Genomic DNA, 23,979 nt, shown 5'->3' with positions numbered 1-23,979 from the left:
GTTTCGCCGAACACCTCCGCTCAGTCCGCAATAACCTACCTGAACTCCCGGTGGCTCAGCACTTCAACTCCCCCTCCCATTCCCAATCCGACCTCTCTGTCCTGGGTCTCCTCCATTGCCAGAGTGAGCAACACCGGAAATTGGAGGAACAGCACCTCATATTCCGCCTGGGTAGCCTGCGGCCGGCGGGCATGAACATTGAGTTCTCCCAATTTTGCTAGCCCTTGCTGTCTCCTCCCCTTCCTTAACCCTCAAGCTGTCTCCTCCCATCACCCCATCCTCGGGCTCCTCCTCCTCCCCTTTTTCATTCCTTCTTGCCCCCCCCACCCCCATCAGTCTGAAGAAGGGTTTCGGCCCGAAACATAGAAACATAGAAACATAGAAATTAGGTGCAGGAGTAGGCCATTCGGCCCTTCGGCCCATTCAATATGATCATGGCTGATCATCCAACTCAGTATCCCGTACCTGCCTTCTCTCCATACCCCCTGATCCCCTTAGCCACAAGGGCCACATCTAACTCCCTCTTAAATATAGCCAATGAACTGGCCTCAACTACCCTCTGTGGCAGAGAGTTCCAGAGATTCACCACTCTCTGTGTGAAAAAAGTTCTTCTCATCTCGGTTTTAAAGGATTCCCCCCTTATCCTTAAGCTGTGACCCCTTGTCCTGGACTTCCCCAACATCGGGAACAATCTTCCTGCATCTAGCCTGTCCAACCCCATAAAAATTTTGTAAGTTTCTATAAGATCCCCTCTCAATCTCCTAAATTCTAGAGAGTATAAACCAAGTCTATCCAGTCTTTCTTCATAAGACAGTCCTGACATCCCAGGAATCAGTCTGGTGAACCGTCTCTGCACTCCCTCCATGGCAATAATGTCCTTCCTCAGATTTGGAGACCAAAACTGTACGCAATACTCCAGGTGTGGTCTCACCAAGACCCTGTACAACTGCAGTAGAACCTCCCTGCTCCTATACTCAAATCCTTTTGCAATGAAAGCTAACATACAATTCGCTTTCTTTACTGCCTGCTGCACCTGCATGCCTACCTTCAATGACTGGTGTACCATGACACCCAGGTCTCGCTGCATCTCCCCTTTTCCCAATCGGCCACCATTTTGATAATAGTCTGCTTTCCCGTTTTTGCCACCAAAATGGATAACCTCACATTTATCCACATTATACTGCATCTGCCAAACATTTGCCCACTCACCCAGCCTATCCAAGTCACCTTGCAGTCTCCTAGCATCCTCCTCACAGCTAACACTGCCCCCCAGCATAGTGTCATCCGCAAACTTGGAGATATTGCCTTCCTCATCCAGATCATTAATATATATTGTAAATAGCTGGGGTCCCAGCACTGAGCCTTGCGGTACCCCACTAGTCACTGCCTGCCATTGTGAAAAGGACCCGTTTACTCCTACTCTTTGCTTCCTGTTTGCCAGCCAGTTCTCTATCCACATCAATACTGAACCCGCAATACTGAAACGTCACCTATTTCCTTCGCTCCATAGATGCTGCTGCACCCGCTGAGTTTCTCCAGCATTTTTGTGTACCCCAGGTCATAGATCATTCAGGATAAACACTCTCGCCAGCTGAACGACTGTGTGTGTGTGTACGGATCTGCGTATTAATTTCAATGAGTTTATAAATAAATGTATCCGTCAAATATGTCAGCTATCGGCCACAACATACTGCAGGCTGCACTAATCCACAATTATTGACTCAAGACAACACAAGCCCTGAAAACAAAAGAATACCTGGAACGAACCTGTCAATGATCAAATCCCTGGCATTAGCCTGAGTCACAGCCATTCAAATTCGATATTGATTGACACGAATTACAAATTGTGTGGTCAACCAACTTGAGACAGCCCTTATATTCCTATCAGTAGAAACTCTCTCGCTTCGCCACCCTGCCGCACTTGAGCAAAAACAAGCTGCAGTTAGGCAATTGCTCCTGGCAGCATGGAAACGGGTTATTCAATTCAATTCAATTCAATTCAACTTTAATGTCATTGCACAAATACGAGTATGGGTACAACGAAATGCAGTTTAGCGTCAGTCCGTAGTATAGTGCAATATAGAAATAAAAATAAAAATACAGAATAATCAAACAATAATCGAACAATGTGGACGGAGAGACTGGAGAAGTCTATCGGTGGGACTCCGAGTTCAGCAATGTGATGGTATTATTGTAGAAGCTGTTCCTCATCCTACTGGTACGAGACCTGAGGCTCCTGTACTGCCTCCCTGATGGGAGGAGGGCAAACAGTCCATGGTTGGGGTGGGAGGGGTCTTTAATGATCTTCCCGGCCCGTCTCAGACACCGTTTTCGGTGGAGGGCATCCATGGCAGGGAGCGGGGCACCGATGATGTACTGCGCGGTTTTCACCACCCGTTGTAGTGCATTCCTGTCCGCTACGGTGCAACTGCTGTACCATACCGTGAAGCAGGTGGTCAGGATGCTTTCGATGGTACAGCAGTAAAAGTTGGTCAGGTTCTGGGGGGACAGGTGAGCTTTCTTGAGCCTCCTCAGGAAGTAAAGGCGCTGCTGCGCCTTTTTGATCAGCTTGGAGGTGTTGAGGGACCAGGACAGATCCTCCGAGATGTGTACCCCAAGGAATTTGTAGTTGGAGACGCGCTCCACCTCAGTCCCGTTTATATGGATGGGGGTATGTCTGCCCCCTCTGTTCTTCCTGAAGTCAACAATTATTTCCTTCGTCTTCTTGGAGTTGAGGACGAGGTTATTGTTGGCACACCAGGTTGTCAGGTGCTGGACCTCATCCCTGTAGGCTGACTCATCGTTGTCACTGATCAGTCCTACTACCGTGGTATCGTCAGCAAACTTAATGATGGCATTGGAGCCATTCTTAGGGATGCAGTCATGGGTGAAGAGGGAGTAGAGGAGAGGGCTGAGCACACAGCCCTGAGGCACGCCGGTGTTCAGTGTTATAGTGGAGGAGGTGAGGTTGTTGACCCTAACAGACTGCGGTCTGTTGGTGAGGAAATCCAGTGTCCAATTGCAGAGGGAGGTGGAGATGCCAAGTCCGCTGAGTTTGGTGATCAAGCTGGCGGGGATTACAGTGTTAAAGGCGGAGCTGAAGTCAATGAACAGCAGCCTGATGTAGGTGTTATTGCTGTCCAGGTGGGTCAGGGCAGAGTGTAGGGCCGCCGATATGGCGTCCTCTGTAGACCTGTTGGTCCGGTAGGCAAACTGATGGGGGTCCAGTGTGGGGGGGAGGCAGGCTTTGAGGTGAGCCAAGATCAGCCGCTCAAAGCACTTTGCAATGACAGGGGTGAGTGCCACTGGGCGGAAATCGTTGAGACTCCCTGTGGCTGATTGTTTGGGCACTGGCACGATGGTTGATGTCTTTAGGCAAGTGGGGACAACACCCTGGGCCAGTGACAGATTGAAAATGTCAGTGAGGACTGGGGATAGTTGTCCAGCACATGCCCTGAGCACCCGCCCGGGGATGCCATCGGGGCTGGCAGCTTTGTGCTCATTCACCTTGCTCAGTGCATCTTGTACAGCAGAGGTGGAGAGACTGAGGGGTTGTTCATTCGGGGTTCGGGGATGGAGCAACTTTGGTGGCTGGAGTTTTGTTGTCCCGGTCAAAGCGAGCATAGAAATGGTTTAGCTCGTCAGGAAGGGAGGCGTTGTCTGGGGGGGGGGGGGGGGGGTTGTTAACTTTCTGATAATCGGCAATGGATTTGATTCCTTGCCACATGCGCCTGGGGTCAGAGTTGTTTTGGAAATGTTCCTCATTCCGCCGTTTGTGATTGAGTTTGGCAGTCCTAATTCCCTTTTTCAGATTGGCCCTGGATGAGCTGTATCCCTCAGCATTGCCAGATCTGAAAGCAGCATTGCGAGCCTTCAGTAGGAGTCTGACCTCCCTGCTCATCCACAGCTTCTGGTTAGGGAAGGTCTTTATCTCTTTGTGGGTAGTGACGTTATCAGTGCAGAATTTTATATAGTCCAAGACTGTTGAGGTGTATGAGTTGATGTCCACTGGGAGTTAGAGGTGGACTGGGTAACAAACAGACTCGAGTCTGTTTGCTGAAACTGCTCCTGTAAAACAGAGACAGCCCCCTCAGGCCAAACCTTCACTGTCCTCATGGTAGGTTTCACACGCCTGATCAGAGGTGTGTATTTGGGGAGCAGGAACAAAGAGAGGTGATCAGACTGACCAAGGCGGGGGAGGGGGAGGGCTTTGTAGGCTTCAGTAATGTTAGTGTATACTAAGCCCAGAATATTGTTTCCTCTGGTTGGGCAGGAAACATGCTGATGGAACCTGGGGAGTACAGTTTTAAGGTTGGAGTGTATTCAGGATGTATAACTGCCTTCAGTAATGGCAGTCAACCCTGGAGAAATGTAATCTGTTCAATCGGAAACAGTTCTGGAAATCTGTATCAAAACAGGAAGCAGCAAAAAGGTTCTTCAGGTGGAATGGGAAAAGACACAAAGTGCTGGAGTAACTCAGTGGGTCAGGCAGCATCTCCGGAGAACATGGATAGGTGACTCCAGCACTTTGTGGAGTCTAAACCAAAACGTTTATCCGTGTTCTCCAGGGATGCTGCCTGACACAATTACACAATAGACAATAGGTGCAGGAGTAGGCCATTCGGCCCTTCACGCCAGCATCACCATTCACTGTGATCATGGCTGATCATCCCCAATCAGTACCCCGTTCCTGCCTACTCCCCATATCTCCTGATGCTGCTATCATTAAGAGCCCGATCTAGCTCTCTCTTGAAAGTATCCAGAGAACCAGCTTCCACTGCCCTCTGAGGCAGAGAATTCCACAGACTCACAACTCGCTGTGAGAAAAAGTGTCTCCTCATCTCCGTTCTAACTAGCTTACCCCTTATTCTTAAAATGTGGCCCTTGGTTCTGGACTCCTGCCTCTAGCATTTCCAAACCCTTAATAATCTTATATGATTCAATAAGATTCCCTCTCATTCTGAATTCCAGAGTATACAAGCCCAGCTGCTCCATTCTCACAGTATATGACAGTCCCGCCATCTCGGGAATTAACCTTGTAAACCTACGCTGCACTCCCTCAATAGCAAGAATGTCCTTCCTCAAATTAGGAGACCAAAACTGCACACAATAAGAGGTTATGGGGAGAAGGCAGGAGAATGGGGTTAGGAGGGAGAGATCGATCAGCCATGATTGAATGACGTAGGAGACTGGATAGGTCGAATGGCCTATTTCTGCTCCTATCACTTATCATCTGGATAGACACAAAATGCTGGAGTAACTCAGCGGGACAGGCAGCATCTCTGGAGAGCAGGAGTGGGTGTGACCTTTCGGGTCGAGAGCCTTCAGTCTGAAGAAGACCTGAGATCACCCATTTCTTCCCTCTGTCTGTCCCACTGTGTTACTCCAGCTTGATGTGTCTTTCTTCAGCTCGAACCAGCGACTGCAGTTCCTTCTGACACGTAACTGATTGAAGATGGACACAGGGTGCTGGAGCAACTCAGCGGGACAGGCAGCATCTCTGGGGAACATGGATAGGTACAAAGTGCTGGAGTAACTCAGCGGGCCTGGCAGCATCTTCGGAGAAGAGGAATGGCATGTTGGTTCAGCACCCCTAATAACATCATGTACTGAGGGACTGAACGTAGGTCTTGCTATTGAGGGAGTGCAGCGTAGGTTCACAAGGTTAATTCCCGGGATGGCGGCACTATCATATGTTGATTGAATGGAGCGGCTGGGCTTGTATACTATGGAGTTTAGAAGGATGAGAGGGCATCTTATTGAAATATATAAGATTGTTATGGGTTTGGACACGCTAGAGGCAGGAAACATGTTGCCGATGTTGGGGGAGTCCCGAACCAGGGGCCACACAGTTTAAGAATAATGGATAGCCATTTGGAATGGAAATGACGAAATACTTTTTCACACAGAGGGTTTTGAATCTGGAATTCACTGCCTCAGAGGGCGGTGTAGGTCGGTTCTCTGGATACTTTCAAGAGAGAGCTAGATAGGGCTCTTAAAGATTTAGGAGTCAGAGGATATGGTGAGAAGGCAGGAACGGGGTACTGATTGGGGATGATCAGCCGTGATAACAGGGAATGGCAGTGCTGCACCTATTGTCTGTTGTAACAATCCCACACACCAAAACGTGGCCAGTCCTGTCCCTTCACGCACATAGAAGGTCCTTAGCTCCCCTTGAAAGAATCGAGGAAAGATCCCGACCCGAGACGTCACCTGTACATGTTCTCCAGAGATGCCGCCTGTCCTGCTGAGGTACTCCAGCATTTTTTGTGTCTCTTTTTCATTGCTTTAGAGTTCGCCAAACCAAACTCAAACTGAAATGCAGAGATGCATTTTTGCAAATCCACTTATGTAATATGCTTTGGTGGCCTATGTCAGAGTTTTGTTTCTGAATGCACACTAACACTATCTTGCACACACAAGGGACAATTTCCAATCAATCCTAGCCAAATAATCTACAAACCTGTACGTCTTTCGAGTGTAGGAGCTAACCAGAGCTCCCGGAGAAAACACACGGGGAGAACTTGCAAACTCCGTACAGAGAGTGCCCGCGGTCAGGATCGAACCCGGGCCTCTGGTGCTGTCAGGCAGCAGCTCTGGCACTGCACCACAGTGCCCATAAGGGGAGTAACGTTTTTTTAAGGCAGAGGGAGATAGATTCTTGATGAATGCGGGTGTCGGAGGTTATGGGGAGAAGGCGGGAGAATGGGGGTGAGGAGAAGAGATAGATCAGCCGTGATTGAATGGCGGAGTGGACTCGATGGGCCGAATGGCCTAATTCTGCTCCTGTTTCCTGATGACATTCAGTGCAAGATAAAGTCAGAAATGCTGCTGATGCATTAATGGTTTAAAAGGGTGGATTGATCGGAATGCATGATTGCCACACCACTTCTGGTAACAGCAGACAGAGAGTTGCCAGGTTTGGGCATTGTACGCTAGCTACAGACGTCAGAAGCAGATTGAGGAACAAAACCTGCACGTCGTGTAGGCCGCTGGGGGAGGAAGTTTAGGGAGATACTGCTTGGAAGTATGCCGCGCCTGCGCGCTGGGTGGGTTCTTCACGTAATCCCTCATCGTAACTCCTCATAAAATACAGATCAAACTTCGTACTGGTAAGTACTCGTTTAATCTTACTATTTCCAATCAATCCTAGCCAAATAATCTACAAACCTGTACGTCTTTCGAGTGTAGGAGGTAACCTGAGCTCCCGGAGAAAACACACAGGGAGAACTTGCAAACTCCGTACAGAGAGTGCCCGCGGTCAGGATCGAACCCGGGCCTCTGGTGCTGTCAGGCAGCAGCTCTGGCGCTATCAGGCAGCAGCTCTGGCACTGCACCACAGTGCCCTTAAGGGGAGTAATGTTTTTTTAAGGCAGAGGGAGATAGATTCTTGATGAATGCGGGTGTCGGAGGTTATGGGGAGAAGGCGGGAGAATGGGGGCGAGGAGAAGAGATAGATCAGCCGTGATTGAATGGCGGAGTGGACTCGATGGGCCGAATGGCCTAATTCTGCTCCTGTTTCCTGATGACATTCAGTGCAAGATAAAGTCAGAAATGCTGCTGATGCATTAATGGTTTAAAAGGGTGGATTGATCGGAATGCATGATTGCCACACCACTTCTGGTAACAGCAGACAGAGAGTTGCCAGGTTTGGGCGTTGTACGCTAGCTACAGATGTCAGAAGCAGATTGAGGAACAAAACCTGCACGTCGTGTGCAGGAAATGTTACCTGGTCGCTGGGGGAGGAAGTTTAGGGAGATACTGCAGATCATAACGTGATAAGAGCAGAATTAGGCCATTGGGCCCATCAAGTCCACTCCGCCACTCTTTTTAAACACTTATTTATATTTTTACTAATAAGTGTACATTTGTGTCAATGGTTGTCGTGTTTGTATTTTTTTAACCGGAGGAGATGTAATGGAATTTTGTTGCACAGTATTGTGCAATGACAATAAACGTATTCATTCATTCATTCAACCATGCATTCATACATTCATTCATTCAAAATTTGGAGACGAAAACTGCACACAATACTCCAGGTGTGTTCTTACTAAGACCCTGTACAACTGCAGAAGGACCTATTTGCTCTGACACTCAACTCCTCTTGTTATGGCCAACATGCCATTTGCTTTCTTCACCAGGACACCAGCAGGACACCAGACGCCAATGGCAGGGGCTACGGACTGTAACCAACTACCGGAGCACCCCACCCTCATCCGCAAGTGCCAGCACCTCCCTAGCTGATGATCTGAACTCCTTTTATGTTCATTTTGAGATGGGCAACACCACCCCAGGTCTGCCGACTATCGACAATACCGCCAGCGGGCTGGCTAATGAAGCTGAAGGGAGGAATGTGCACACATTCTCGCTGTCCGGGCATGATGTGAGGAGGGCTCTGACACGGGTGAACACGAGGAAGGCTGCTGGCCCCGATGGCATCTCGGGGGGAGTACTCAAGTCCTATGCTACGCAGCTAGCTCCGGTGCTCACTACATTATTCAACCTCTCCCTGGACAAGTCTGAGGACCCTGCCTGCTTCAAAAAATCCATCATTGTACCGGTACCAAAAAATGCCTCCCCAGCCTGTTTGAATGACTACCATCCGGTGGCCCTTACCTCGGTAGTCATGAAATGCTTTGAGAGCATGGTGAAGAGACACATCTGCGCCTTCCTCCCTCGCAACATGGACCCGTTACAGTTCGCATACCGTCCGAACAGATCCACGGACGATGGGGTCTCCCAGGTTTTGCACACCGCTCTCTCTCATCTTGACAGCCAGAAGGGAGGCTACGTGAGGATGCTCTTCATAGACTTCAGTTCAGCCTTAAACACGATAGTCCCCACCAGATTGACCGAGAAACTACTGGAATTGGGGCTCAACACCCACTGTGTGCCTGGGCCCTGGACTTTCTCACCGCCAGGCCCCAGGTAGTTAAGATGGGAGGGAATACATCAAAGCATCCTCAGCCCCCTATTGTACTCCCTGTACACACATGACTGTGTGGCTAGGTTCAGCTCCAACTCAATTATCAAGTTTGCTGATGACACTGTGGTGGTGGGCCTGATCTCAGACAATGATGAGAGGGCCTACCAGGAGGAGATGGCTGATCTGGCACTGGTGTCAGGACAACAGCCTCCGCTTGAACATCAAAAAAACTAACGAGCTGATCATGGACTTTGGGAGAGCACATCATCCAAGGACATACACACACACCATTGAGGATAAATGTGGATACTGTGGATAGGGTGAGCTGTTTTAAATACCTGGGAGTCCACATCTCTAAGGATATGACATGGACATCACACGCAGAGAGTGTTAGATTCAGCTATTGGGGCTAATGGAATCAAGGGATTTGGGGAAAAAGCAGGAATGGCAACAAATCTACCGCCACATCCCCTAAAATCTGGAGAAGTGACCTGACCAGAAACGTCACCAGTCTACGTTCTGCAGAGATGTTGCATGATCACCTGAGTTACTCCACAGATGTTGTTGCCTGGCCACCTGAGTTACTCCGGAACTTAGTGGGGGGATGTTCGTTACCAGCACATGCAGTTCCTTGTATCAACATACTTGATCCCTTCTCTCCACAGATTACTGGTTTTGTAAATTCAGCATTGTGTGCGTATCTCTTTCGTAAATCTCGTCCCATTCTCTTCTCTTCCAGTAATTCAAATTTATTCTATCATGTAATCATCAGTAATTTTCCTTGCCTACTCCCCCTACCTCTGTAAGACCATCCCATAGTCAAAATCACATGGGATTTTCAATAAAGGCTCAGAGCAAAGATCCTTTGGCTCAGAGTGCTGGCGTAACTCGGCGAGTCGGGCAGCATCTCTGGAGAACACGGACTGGTGACGTTTCCCGTTGGGATCCTTCTACAGATTTCAGGGAATTTGAAGACTTCTGTTTGAAATTGTTCCTGTTCTCTCTCTTGCCCTCGAAGCTGAACTGTTCAAATCCAAAGATGAATTGCCTTATGGTCCTGGCAGCTGGTCTCATTCTCAGTGCCTCTCTGGGTAAGGAAATATAACTATTTTGTTGTCCTCTAGTTTAACTGTGGAAAGGCATTTTATATTCTCAAGTGGGATTAGAATTCTTGGTTAAACATTTGGCTCTGTGCTTGTTCATATCTAGAGAGTTTGTTACTGAATATGGAGTTAGTTATTGTCAAGTCCAGAGTGTTTTATTGGCATATGTCCCAGATAGAAGGAATGGTGACGTTTCAGGTCCAGACCCTTCTTCCTTCTCTCCAGAGATGCTGCCTGTCCCGCTGAGTTACTCCAGCAATTTATGTCTATCTTCGGTGTAAACCAGCATCTGCAGCTCCTTGCCACACACATTCACACACACACATTCACACACACACGCACACGCACACACACACACACACACACACACACACACACACACACACACACACACACACACACACACATACACTTACACACACACACACATACATATATACACATGAAACAAACAATAATAGTGCAGAATGGCAAAACTATACATATAAAGGTAGTTTAGATACTACTTCGGCAGTGTGTAGGATAGTGTTAGTGTACGGGAGGATCGCTGGTCGGCGCGGACTCGGTGAGCCGAATGGCCTGTTTACATGCTGTAAACATCAGAGGGCTCTACAGCACTGATGTGTAGGAAGGAACTGCAGATGTTGGTTTACACCAAAGCAGACACAAAGTGCTGGAGAAATTCAGTGGGACTGGCAGCATCTCTGGAGAGAAGGAATGGTTGATGTTTCGGGTCGAGACCCTTCTTCAGACTGACGGTCAGGGGAAAGGGAAGCGAGAGAGATAGACGGTGATTATAGAGAGATATTGAACAAATGCATGAAACGTATGAAAAAGTAAAGATGATGAAACAAACAGGCCATTAGCTGTGGGCGCGGTGAGGGCGAGTTACAGATAATGTGACTAGACAAGACCCCTTCAAACCAGTACAACCAGTTGTACCTTTGTACCTCTTCTACAGAGAGGCAGCCTGATCCGCTGAGATACTCCGGCATTTTGTAGGAATGTTACAACATTTTGAAATTTAAAAAATAAAGCCTGTAAAGTATCTCATCGGATAAAGCATAAAAAGAACTTTAATTTGATACCTAATTCACTTTAATATCTTCATTATTTAAAAAAAGTTATGGCCATTTTCATACTCGGAAATTAGCGTCTTGTTCCCGAGTGCTTTTCCATTGACTTAACACAAAAGCTGTGATCGATAACAGTCAAAAGCCCAAAACAGTCTTAAAAATTAAGAGAACTGAATGAAATGTTCAGTTATTGTAGATAGATGCATTCTGAAACAAATATAAAACATCTTACTTGGATGACCTGAAAGCATTTAATTAGTTAATTACCTAATTGTAGCTAATTACAAAATTGACCGTTGTGACAAAAATAGTAATAAACACCCAGACTGCCTTGAAAATTCAAAAATGTGATATTCTCAAGATCAGAACTTTAATATTATTGTATTATTTGCTGTACGTAACAGATAGGTAAATAAATTACAATTTCTAGCAATAGACCAAGTCTTTATGGAGAAGATCAGTTGCTAGCTGGTACATTGGCATATCATAATCAGTAGCATCATCATACTCCTCAGATTGTAACCAATAAGCAACTCTGTACACCTTGTTTTCTCCAGCTTTTCAATTTTGGCATTGTAAACTACAGGTTTTGGCCCTTCAAACTACGCATGACATGCCATTCTGCCCACTACTTTCCCATTAAGAATGTCCTGGACATCTTCACATTTGGAGTAGTCCAAATTGCGAATACTGTCTAAATCAGTCTCTTTTGTTGGGCATTTGGATGGACAATTTTGCATTTCTTCTTCAGATACATCTGTTTAAGGACAAAAAAACACTGAACAGCATTAACAAAAACAAGTTATTATTTGCAGTTTTAGAAAAAAGGTCGAAATGATAAAGTTAATCGCTAAAACAAAATACACAACAAAAAAATCATATTCATCAGTTTCATCAAATCAATCATATAATCAATTAAATTCATCTAAGTTCAATCACTAGATCTAAACATTTATCCATTTCTTAAGAAAAGGCTAAACATTTTAAATAACCTACGTATCCAAATAACAAATAACAAACTGATCCCATTCACACAAGAATTCACAAAATAACATGATTTTTAAATCTCACTTTATCATGAATTTAAATGCCAAATGGAAGGAATTTAATGTTTAATTCCCATAGATCAATCCAGAAACATCCATCTCAAGATAATCTATCTTTGATCAAAATCATTATTTTTTGCACAATAGATAGAAACATAGAAACATAGAAAATAGGTGCAGGAGGCCATTCGGCCCTTCGAGCCAGCACTGCCATTCATTGTAATCATGGCTGATCGCCCCCTATCAATAACCCATGCCTGCCTTCTCCCCATATCCCTTGATTCCACTAGCCCAAAGAGCTCGATCTAACTCACTCTTAAATCCATCCAGTGATTTGGCCTCCACTGCCCTCTGTGGCAGGGAATTCCACAAATTCACAACTCTCTGGGTGAAAATGTTTTTTCTCACCTCAGTCTTAAATGGCCTCCCCTTTATTCTAAGACTGCAGCCCCTGGTTCTGGACTCACACAACATTGGGAACATTTTTCCTGCATCTAGCTTGTCCAGTCCTTTTATAATTGTATATGTTTCCATAAAATCACCCCTCATCCTTCTAAACTCCGGTGAATACAAGCCTAGTCTTTTCAATCCTTCCTCATATGACAGTCCTGCCATCCCAGGGATCAATCTTGTGAACCTACACTGCACTGCCTCAATCACAAGGATGTCCTTCCTCAAATTAGGAGACCAAAGCTGTACGCAATACTCCAGATGTGGTCTTACCAGAGCCCTATACAACCGCAGAAGAACCTCTCCTATACTGAAATCTTCTTGTTATGAAGGCCAACATTCCATTAGCTTTCTTCACTGCCTGCTGTACCTGCATGCCAACTTTCAGTGGCCGGTGTACAAGGACACCCAGGTCTCGCTGTACCTCCTCATTGCCTAACCTAACCCCATTGAGATAATAATCTGCCCCCTTGTTTTTGCCACCAAAGTGGAAACCTTACATTTATCCATATTATAGTGCATCTGCCACACATCTGCCCACTCACTCAACCTGTCCAGGTCACCCTGCAACCTGCTAACATCCTCTTCACAGTTCACACTGCCGCCCAGCTTTGTGTCATCCGCAAACTTGCCAGTGTTGCTCCTAATTCCCTCTTCCATCTGACTAAAACTGGACTCTTGATATTTAGTGTAAAAATATTGGTCATGGATAGACAATAACACAAAAATATAGATGATTTAGATGCTCTCATGACATGACTGTCCAAAAAAAAGAAGAATTTAATTTTGTGCCTTCTACCACAGTGATGAATGCTGTGGTGGATGTTTGTGTTACAGTTTTATTGTGGTTGTGTGTTCTTTATTATTGTACTGCTACTGACAACACAAATTTCCACCGACCCTGGTTGTGTGGCAATAAATTATATCTAAATTATATCTAATTATCCTCAGAGTGTGTGTTTCTGGAATGTGATCGATTGGACCGTGCATCATAAGAATAAAATAAAGGCATAATTGGTTACATAAACAACATACCTTTTGTTTTGTCCTGATATTGCGATCCATGCTGTTGAAGGCATTTTTAGTCAAGTTTAAATTTCCTCGTATGTTGCAAAACACACTTGGCGAGTAAAGTGTTATTCTGAAATTTAATCCAGTGAAACAAACAACCAGCAAAAAATTTTTTTAAACCCACGAACGGAAGCGCGAACGATTTTTTTTCATCAGATAGCAGCCGGAGGAAATCCCTTTCCAACAATCGATACAAACCTGCATTTTAACCCCGTCGCCTCCGGAATCGCCTGCACAGGCAGTGGCAGATCTACAGCGCAGCTGATGGTAGATTTTGTAACATTGTACATTTTGTGTCGGTATTCTTCTATGTTTATTGAAAGGAGATGCTCGTTTTCAGAGCAGTGGCAGAACGAGCTGAATGTGTCTCTCACACAATCTTCCCTCTTTTGTTCTCAATGTACAGGTAACTGTTTGCAGTGTTACTCCTGCACAACATCAGTAAACAGATGTGTGGATACTGCTATTACTTGCCCTCAGGATATCGAGCAATGCTACCTTGGGGTTGGGGAATTTGGTAAGAACCAATTTGAGATGAACACCTCTGATTTAGAGATACATCGCGGAAACATTCACCCACCACCCTTTGTGTGAAAAGGTTACTTCTCAGATTCCTATTAAATCTTTTCCCCTTCACCTTAAACCGTTGTCCTCTGGTCCTCGATTCCAATACTCTGGGCAAGAGACTCTGTGCATCTATCCGATTTATTCCTCTCATGATTTTATATACCTCTATAGAATCTCCCCTCATCCTCCTGCACTCCAAGGAATAGAGACCCAGACTACTCAACCTCACCCTATAGCTCACACCCTCTAACCCTGGCAACATCCTTGTAAAGATGTTAAGACTGTACGATTCTGTGAATAAATACCTGATTAACTCATAGAAATGGGAAATCTCAGTGGCATTCACACAAAGGATGGTGGGTGTATGGAACAAGCTGCCAGAGGAGGTATTTGAGGCTTGGACTATCGCATTGTTTAAGAAACAGTTAGACAGGTGCATTGATCGGACAAGTTTGCAGGGATATGATCCAAGAGCAGGCACGTGGGACTAGTGTAGCTGGGACATGTTGGCTGGTGTGGACAAGTTGGGCCGAAGGGCCTGCATCCAAGCTGGGAGCGAGGCTCGTGAACCCCCCCCCCCCTCCCCTCTCCTCGCGCCCCTCCCCCACACCTCAAACTCTACACTCTACACCCCACATCTACACCCTAAACTCTACCCCACCCTCTCCCTTCCCCCCTCATGCTCCCTCTCTGCCACCCGGGGGGCCAGCACGCAGGGGATGGGTGCTTTGCAGCCGGGAGTGATGGAGCGCGGGGGTATTGCGTGGGGGCACCCAGCCATCCCCGTGATGAGGAGCCACCCCCCCACCCCTCAAACATTAACCCTCTCCCTCTATTCCCCCCTCACACTACCTTTCACCCACCCTCTCTACCCACCTCCCTCTCTGTGCCTCTGTATCACTCTCTGTGCCTCTGTGTCACACTCTGTGTCCCTGTCTGCACCTCTGTGTCCCTCTGTGTCCCTCTCTGTGTCCCTCTCTATGCCTCTGTGTCCCCCTCTCTCTAACCCTCTCCCTCTCTAACCGCGCCTGCGAGTTGGGGGCTATATGTGAGTGGATAGGGCGGGGAATGGGTTAAAAGTAGTGAATTAATAATAATAATATTATATCAATGGGGGTTGTTTGTGTGTGGGGGGGGTTAGTGTGTGTGGGGGTGTGTGGTTAGTGTGTGTGTGTGTGTGTGTGTGTGTGTGTGTGTGTGTGTGTGTGTGTGTGTGTGTGTGTGTGTGTGTGTGTGTGTGTGTGTGTGTGTGTGTGTGTGTGTGTGTGTGTGTGTGTGTGTGTGTGTGTGTGTGTGTGTGTGTGTGTGTGTGTGTGTGTGTGTGTGTGTGTGTGTGCCGCAAGCTGCCCCCTGCCCCTGCAACCGCGTGTTGAGGTGACGGGACCCAACGGGTCCCACTTCGTCCAGTGAACTATAAACACAGAAATGATTTACCTGTCCATTCTGTTTTTACAGGTAGTACTACCTTTTACCAAGCTGGATGTACTGACCCTGGTTTTTGTAATATCCAGCAGAGTGACGGAGATATCTCAGTCAATATCCAATGTTGTAATACTGACCTCTGCAACGCGAGTGACCAAGTTAAATGATCTCTTCTGCTGTTCCCTGCTCTGGTCTCAGTCTGGTTTACAATCTTTATGTGAAGCAAGTGCATAATAATAATGCATAGTGCAATCGTCTGGGTGCTTTTTCTCTGATGATCAGAGATAACGAGACTTAACACTTGATTTCCAAGAGATGAGCAACTTAATCTAACAGATGTTCAAATCTTTTTCTTTTCAAAATCAGTAACCCTCATCCCGGTTCAGGATTAGTTCATCGATGGTGGTTAGTTCTACGGAATTAATTCTGGAATTCCTCAATCTTTCAATTTACTTTTTGGTTTGTTATTGATTTGCATTATATTTTGGAGCTAGTTATATACGGCTTCATTAACTCCAACAGAAGGCTGTGGAGGCCAAGTGAATTGATATTTTTACAGCAGTGATAGATAGATTCTTGATTAGGACAGGTGTCGGGGGTTATATGGAGAAGGCTGGAGAATGGGGTTAGGAGGGAGAGATAGATCGGCCATGATTGAATGGCGGAGTAGACTTGATGGGCCGAATGGCCTAGTTCTGCTCCTATCACCCAATGCATGACCTTATAACACTGTGTTTATCTCAGGAGGCTAGACAAGCATGTTATGATGGCAGCGCATGGACAACCTCCTTTAAGTTGACGAAGGCAAAGCTAATACTTTCAAGAGAGAGCTACATAGGGCTCCTAAAGATAGTCAGACTATATGGGGAGCAGGCAGGAACGGGATACTGATTGGGGATGATCAGCCATGATCATAGTGATTGGCGGTGCTGGCTCGAAGGGCCGAATGGCCTACTCCTGCACTTATTGTCTATTGTCCAATACACCATGCTAGATATTTGCAATCCTTTAACAACTTGTATAATAATAATAATAATAATAATAATAATCATATAACTTGGAGCTTGTACCATTACTCTGTTTATCTGTTGCCGCATCTCAATAAAGTACTGATTTTCAAAAAAAAATGTGAGCGTGATTCTTTCTTTCATACGTTCCAGGAGCAGGATTAAACCATTCGGCCCATCGAGATTACTCCGCCCTTCAATCATGGCCAATCTATCTTTCCCTCTCAACCCCATTCTCCCCATAACCCCTGACACTTGTACTAATGAAGAATCTGTCAAAGCCTCTATCAATTTCTTCAAAGCAATTTTATAAACTATCTCACATGTTATTATTACTACACTATATAATTCTGTGGCACGGAGGCGCCGCGGTAGTGTTGATGCCTCGCGGCGCCAGAGACCCGGTTTCCATCCTGACCACGGGTATCAACTGTACGGAGTTTTCCCTGTGACTGTGTGTTTTCTCCAGGTGCTGCGGTTTCCTGCCACACTCCAAAGACCTACAGGTTTGTAGGTTAATCAGCTTGGAACAATTGGAAATCTCAACTTGTCTGTGAGTGAGCGTGTTTGTTTGTTTGCCAGCTTTTCATGATCTGAACTACGCCAAAAAGGGACGCTGTAGCGCTAAAATACCACCTTACTCACCATTGTCCTGTATCACGTATGTTATATTTTACAAGATATTCACATTTAAAACTTCACAAAACCCCACTTTCTAGTATATTACTAAAACACTCATCTTGTATGCATGCATGCGTGTCTGTGATGTCCTGATTTACGCCAAAACGGTACACAATATTTTGACCACCTTACTCACAATAGTCTTGTGTGTTTTCTTAAAGTTTCATTCTGATTGATGTTATATTTTACAAGTTATTCACATTTTTTACTTTACAAAACCCTACTGAGAATAATAACTTCGTGCAGTGGCAGTTGGCAGCTATGACGTCACAATGGGATCTCATTTACATAAACACCATTACATCACAAAGAATCTCATTAAATTGCTAATCTGGGATCGCTAATCTCATTTAGAATTTTCCTTGTGGGGGGGGGGGATGTGAGCGCCGACGCCACCCCCCAATGTGAGGTTTCATTTAAAAAACATCACACTTTTCATAGTGGAGGGGTGGAATAGGGAAGGGGTTCCATTTACAAAATTAATTTGAGATTTTAATTGTTTAGGGGTGGGATTGGGGGAGGTGAGCAGAGTCGCTGCCCAACCCCACCCCCACCCCCACCCCCGCACGTTGAGAATTGTTATTTAAAAATTGTGTTTATTTGCGGAGTGGGATAGGGTAGCAGGGAGATGGAGGGAGGGAGGGAGAGAGGGAGGGAGGGAGGGATGGAGGGAGGGTGTGACTGAGGGTAGGGGAAATGAGAGGTAAGGGAGGGAGTGGAGGAAGGGAGGAGGAGAGAGGAGAGAAGAGGGCAGGTGAAGGGGAAAGGAAAGAGTGTTAGGGGATGAGGTGAAATGAGCCGCGCCTGCGCAGTAGGGGGCTCATCACAGTAGGGTGAGCGGTGGAATATTGCGTTGGGGGAATGGGTTGCATTGGGGGACCGGATGAGTGGTGAAAATGGTTTACATTTGGGGAACGGGTGAGTGGTGGAATATTGTGTTGGGGGAACGGGGCCCAACGGGTCCCTCTTGATCGAGTATATTACTAAAACTCTGATCTTGTTTGATTCTTTGCAAGTGTGTGTATGCTTGTCTGTGTGTGTAGATGACTGCCCATGTGATTCTGAAATTATACCAAAACGGTACACGATAGCAGTACAATTTTACAACCACCTTACTCACCATTCTCCTGTGGTGTGGTGTATCAAATTTTGTTCACATTTATGGTATATTTTACAAGTTAATCACATTTAATTTCCTCTTTAAGAAAAATGTCTTCCATCTGCAATGGCAGTTAGCAGCTATGACGTCACAATGGGATTTAATTTACATAAATTGCCTGTCAGCAGTGTCCACTGGCAGTTAGCAGCATATGACATCACAATGGGATATCATTTACGTAAAATGCAGCATATGATGGGATATCATTTACGTATGCCTGTCAACAGTGTTCCATCCAACGCAAATGAGATATTTGTTCCATTGTTGTAAGGAGAGGGAGCGAGTGCAGGAGGGGAGGAGGAGAAATGTTATTTAAACATTGTGTTTAGTACGATGGAGTGGGTTAGGGGAGAGGTGAGGAGTAGGGGAGCCGGGAGATAGAGGGAGTGGAGGGGGTAGAGAGGGGAGAGTGTTTATGGAGGGAGGGAGGGAGGGAGCGACTGCAGGTAGGAGATAGGAGAGGGACGGAGAGGTGAGGGAGGGAGTAGAGGAGGGAAGAGGAGAGGGGAGAGAAGAGGGAGGGTGAAGAGAAGGGGGAGGGAGTGTTGGGTGATGAGGGGAATTGAGCCACACCAGCGCAGCTGGAGGCTATGGGTGAGTAGTGGAATATTGCTTTGGGGGAACGGGTTGCATTGGGGAACAGGTGAGTGGTGGAATATTGGGTTGGGGGTACGAGGCCCAACGGGTCCCACTTGGTCTAGTTACACCTAAAATCCAGTCACAGGACCACAAAAATAATGTAGGAGCCATTTATATTTAGGTCAGCTACTATTGGCATATTATATTATTTCTAGCAGTATTATTTTGGACACGTGGGGGCAGTCATTTGATGATAGAGGGGGGTAACATTTGGGCTTGCGGGACAGGGACTATGACCAGGTAAAGGAGGTGGAGAGTACACAGTTTTCATCATATCAGAGAGAACTGAAAGTTACAATTAGTATGAGAATAAGGAGGACCTGGAATGTTCATCTCTTTGTTTGTACAACTACTTCAGAGGGCTAGTATGGAGATTATGGGCCGAATGGATTATTGGGCTAGCAGCTCAGGACTGTTGGGCCTACAGCTCAGTCACTCAGGCCTGGTGGGCTGGCAGCTCAGTCACTCAGGCCTGGTGGGCTGGCAGCTCAGTTACTCAGGCCTGGTGGGCTGGCAGCTCAGTCATTCAGGCCTGGTGGGCTGGCCATTCAGTCACTCAGGCCTGGTGGGCTGGCACCTCAGTCACTCAGGGCTGGTGGGCTGGCAGCTCAGAAACTGCCAGAAATTCTGCCCAAAACAGGTAAGAGATTCTGTGAGAGAGAATGGGGACGCGGCGGAGAATCAATTTTAGACATTTTTCATCTTTTTTTGCAGATCACAGCAATGAAGGAGGAAAGTCAATCCTGGCCTGGATCTCACAGGGAGCCAATGAAGGGAGGCTGAAAAATACTGGGGTGAGGTTTAATAATTGCAGGGGGAATACTTACTGATGGGCCGAAGGAACTGCACCTGGGCTAGTACAGGCTTGATGGGCCGAATGGACCATAAAAAATATGAGTGGAATTTCAGTAGAAAGGCACTTTTCTGGACTTTTCCATTGCAATTTCAAGCACCTGGCAGGCTAAACAACTCATTTTTGTTTCATTTCATTTCATTTTCATATCCATTTCCATTTCGATTTCAAGCACAGGACATGCCAAACAACTCATTTCATTTTTCTTTAATTTCCATTTCCATTTCAAGCACAGGGCATGCCAAACAACTAATTTCATTTTCATTTCATTTCAATTTCCATTTCCATTTCCAATTCAATTCCAAGCACATGGCAGGCCAAACAACTCATTTTATTTACATTCCATTTCCATTTCCATTTCAATTTCAGTCACAGGTCAGGCCAAACCACTCATTTCATTTTCATTTCATTTCCATTTCCATTTGCATTTGAATTTCAAGCACAGGGCAGGCCAAACAACTCATTTCATTTTCATTCCATTGCCATTTCCATTTCAGTTTCAAGCACTGGGCATGCCAAACAACTCATTTCATTTCCATTTCCATTTCAGCTTTAAGCACAGGGCAGGCCAAACAACTCATTTCATTTTCCTTTAATTTCCATTTCAATTCCAAGCACATGGCAGGCCAAACAACTCATTTTATTTACATTCCGTTTCCATTTCCATTTCAATTTCAGTCACAGGTCAGGCCAAACCACTCATTTCATTTTCATTCCATTGCCATTTCCATTTCAGATTCAAGCACTGGGCATGCCAGACAACTCATTTCATTTCCATTTCCATTTCAGCTTTAAGCACAGGGCAGGCCAAACAACTCATTTCATTTTCATTAAGGGTTAACAAATCATTTATTGCAAGTACATTGGAGACTCACAGTTCAGTGGACTCACAGTTTAGTTGACTCACAGCTTAGAATCGCAGTTGTGGATTCTTCCTGGTGATCTTCCAGAGTGACTGACCACGTCCGGAATCCAGGGTTTTATACTGCTGGCCCGCTCGGAAGGGGCTTTACCTTCATCAAGGTTATTGACAGGTGAGATGACCAATCAACTGATCTCAAGATTTTTTAAACATTCAAATCGTTTTTATTTTTTGGCGATTGGAAAAATCCTTGAGGCAGCTGCAGCGGAGGAGGGCTGCAAGTAAGATGGCAATAATATCATAGCGATATAGGTAGAGATTTTTCTAAAATCAATTAACATAGACAGGAAGTGGCCAAGATGAGACTTTTAGTATATTAATAGATAGATGTAGAGAGGTGGTTATCTGAAGTTGGACAGCTAACTACACACTCCATAGCTGAAAGTGCCATACAACAAATTGTTGTAGAATCAGAAGAAATTGGACCTGAAGAATGTCTCAAAACAAAGATCAAGCCACAAATCTAATTCTTCTTCATGTGCCATTCGGCCCATCAAGTCTACTCTGCCATTCAATCGTGTTTGACCTATCTCTCCCACCTACAGTGGCTTGCAAAAGTATTCATACCCCTTGAACCTTTCCACATTTTGTCACGTTACAACCACAAATGTAAATGTATTTTATTGGGATTTTATGTGATAGACCAACACAAAGTGGTGCATAATTGTGAACTGGAAGGAAATTGATACATGGTTTTCAAATTTTTTTACAAATAAAAATATGAAAAGTGTGGCGTGCAAAAGTATTCAGCCTCCCTGAATCAATACTTTGTAGAACCACCTTTTGCTGCAATTACAGCTGCAAGTCTTTTGGGGTATGTCTCTACCAGCTTTGCACATCTAGAGACTGAAATTTTTGCCCATTCTTCTTTGCAAAATAGCTCAAGCTCAGTCAGATTGGATGGAGAGCGTCTGTGAACAGCAATTTTCAAGTCTTGCCAGAGATTCTCAATTGAATTTAGGTCTGGATTTTGACTGGGCCATTTCAACACATGAATTTGCTTTGATCTAAACCATTCCAATGTAGCTCTGGCTGTATGTTTAGGGTTGTTGTCCTGCTGGAAGGTGAACCTCTGCTCCAGTCTCAAGTCTTTTGCAGACTCTAACAGGTTTTCTTCCAAGATTTCCCTGTATTTGGCTCCATCCATCTTCCCATCAACTCTGACCAGCTTCCCTGTCCCTGCTGAAGAAAAGCATCCCCACAGCAAGATGCTGCCACCACCATGTTTCAAGAGAGTCAAGAGAGTCAAGAGAGAGTCAATTTAATTGTCATTTGGACCCCTTGAGGTCCAAACGAAATGCGGTTTCTGCAGCCATACATTAAAAACAAATAGACCCCAGACACAACATAATTTACATTTTACATAAACATCCATCACATTGCTGTGATGGAAGGCCAAAAAAACTTATCTCTCCACTGCACTCTCCCCCCCTCCGATGTCAGAGTCAAAGTCAAAGCCCCCGGCTGGCGATGGCGATTGTCCCGCGGCCATTAAAGCCACGCTGGGTGGTGCAAGGTCGCACACCGGGTTCTTGGTGTTGGAGCCCCCGGCGTGCGCTCGCAGAGTCCCGCGGCCATTCCAAGCCGCGCGAGGCGGTGATGTAAGGCCCCGCTCCAGGAGCTCTTCAACCCTGCAACTCGGGCGGGAGAAGTCGCCGTTGCAGGAGCCCTGAAAAGCGGTCTCCCTCCAGGGACCCGCGGGCTCCTGGTACCGCCGTCCGCAGACCCGCAGTAGCAGCCTCCGAATCTCCGGAGGTCGGGCCGCAGCAGCAGCAGCGCTCCACCACCGCTCCACCCGCTCCGGACTGGGCCAGCTCCACGACGGTGAGGTGAGTCGTTGGCACCAGAGCCCCCGGTCTTCTCCTGTTGGAGGCCGCTCCTCGTTGCAGCCCCAACGACAACGGAGACCCGACAAGAAAAGGTCGGGTCTCCCGTGCAGGGAGAGATTTAAAAGTTACCCCCCCCTCCCTCCCCACCCCCCCCCCCCCCCCCCCCCCCCCCCCCCCCCCCCCACACACACCCCAACAAAAAATAACAAAAACTACATAGAAACATAGACAAAAAATAAAAAAAACGCGGACGGGCAGCAGAGGCCGCTGCTGACGAGAGTCGCGCAGCCTACCGCTGCTGACGAGTGTCGCGCCTTTCACAGTGGGGATGGTGTGTTCAGGGTGATGTGCAGTGTTAGCTTTCCGCCACACATAGTATTTTGCATTTAGGCCAAAAACTTCAATTTTGGTCTCATCTGACCAGAGCACCTTCCTCCACATGTTTGCTGTGTCCCCACAGTGGGACAGGCCCTTTACTCCTGCACTTTGTGTCTTTTTGCCCAAACCATGTGAATAATCGTTTTGCTGCTTTCTCTCTTTCTTTCTTTGAAAATCTTTATGTTCGTTTTATTTTCCAAAAAACAAAAACAAAACAACAAAAAAAAACAAAGCAAAAAGAATAACGATAAACATAACAATGATATTGATACATAGGGATCAGGATTACATTAATAATAGGTATGACCTAAATATGAGTCCAGTGGCAAAATACACATTGGGTATAGACCTCCCGGTCTCTATGGAAATATAGTTAAATGTTTAAAAGAAAACCTATATATGTAGAACAAAAAACACAAAGATAAAAAGACAAAAAAAGGAAAAAGGAAGAAACAAAACCCCCCTAAACTAAAGAAAATAAACAAATAAAAACAAAGCAAAACAGAATCTGAGCTGAGAATTTCAACAATTTAAGTCTGTCGTCAAGTCCGTTCCACCCTATAAAGGTAAAATAGTTTTTAAAACGGTTAGGGAGCAATTTATGTTGTGTGAATGTGTTGAATAAATTTTCCCCAAGTCTTATCAAATTTAACCAAGGGTTCAACCAAAGATACTAGAAAACTGGGCATTGCTACCATAGTTTAGTTTTTAATTTAACATATATTTGAGGGAAATCTACATGTATTTGAGGGAAATGAGTTACCGTATTTCCCGGCAATGAAGACGCACCACCATTTGAGTTGCTAAATTTTGAAAAAAGGATGGCGGGATAGGATCGAGGGTATTGTTT

General features: G+C 45.9%; 1 long non-coding RNA gene across 1 annotated transcript; it reads left to right on the top strand.

Moving 5' to 3' along the window:
* The first annotated feature begins 9,774 nt into the window (after positions 1 to 9,774).
* On the top strand, positions 9,775 to 16,788 carry LOC129716518 (uncharacterized). The gene is made up of 3 exons (XR_008726651.1): positions 9,775 to 10,017; positions 14,079 to 14,189; positions 15,695 to 16,788. It is a non-coding gene; the product is annotated as an uncharacterized LOC129716518 (long non-coding RNA).
* Positions 16,789 to 23,979: the final 7,191 nt, after the last annotated feature.

This window comes from Leucoraja erinacea, unplaced genomic scaffold, assembly GCF_028641065.1.
Source record: "Leucoraja erinacea ecotype New England unplaced genomic scaffold, Leri_hhj_1 Leri_253S, whole genome shotgun sequence".
Taxonomy (NCBI): domain Eukaryota; kingdom Metazoa; phylum Chordata; class Chondrichthyes; order Rajiformes; family Rajidae; genus Leucoraja; species Leucoraja erinaceus.
This window is presented reverse-complemented; position numbering and strand designations above follow the sequence as displayed.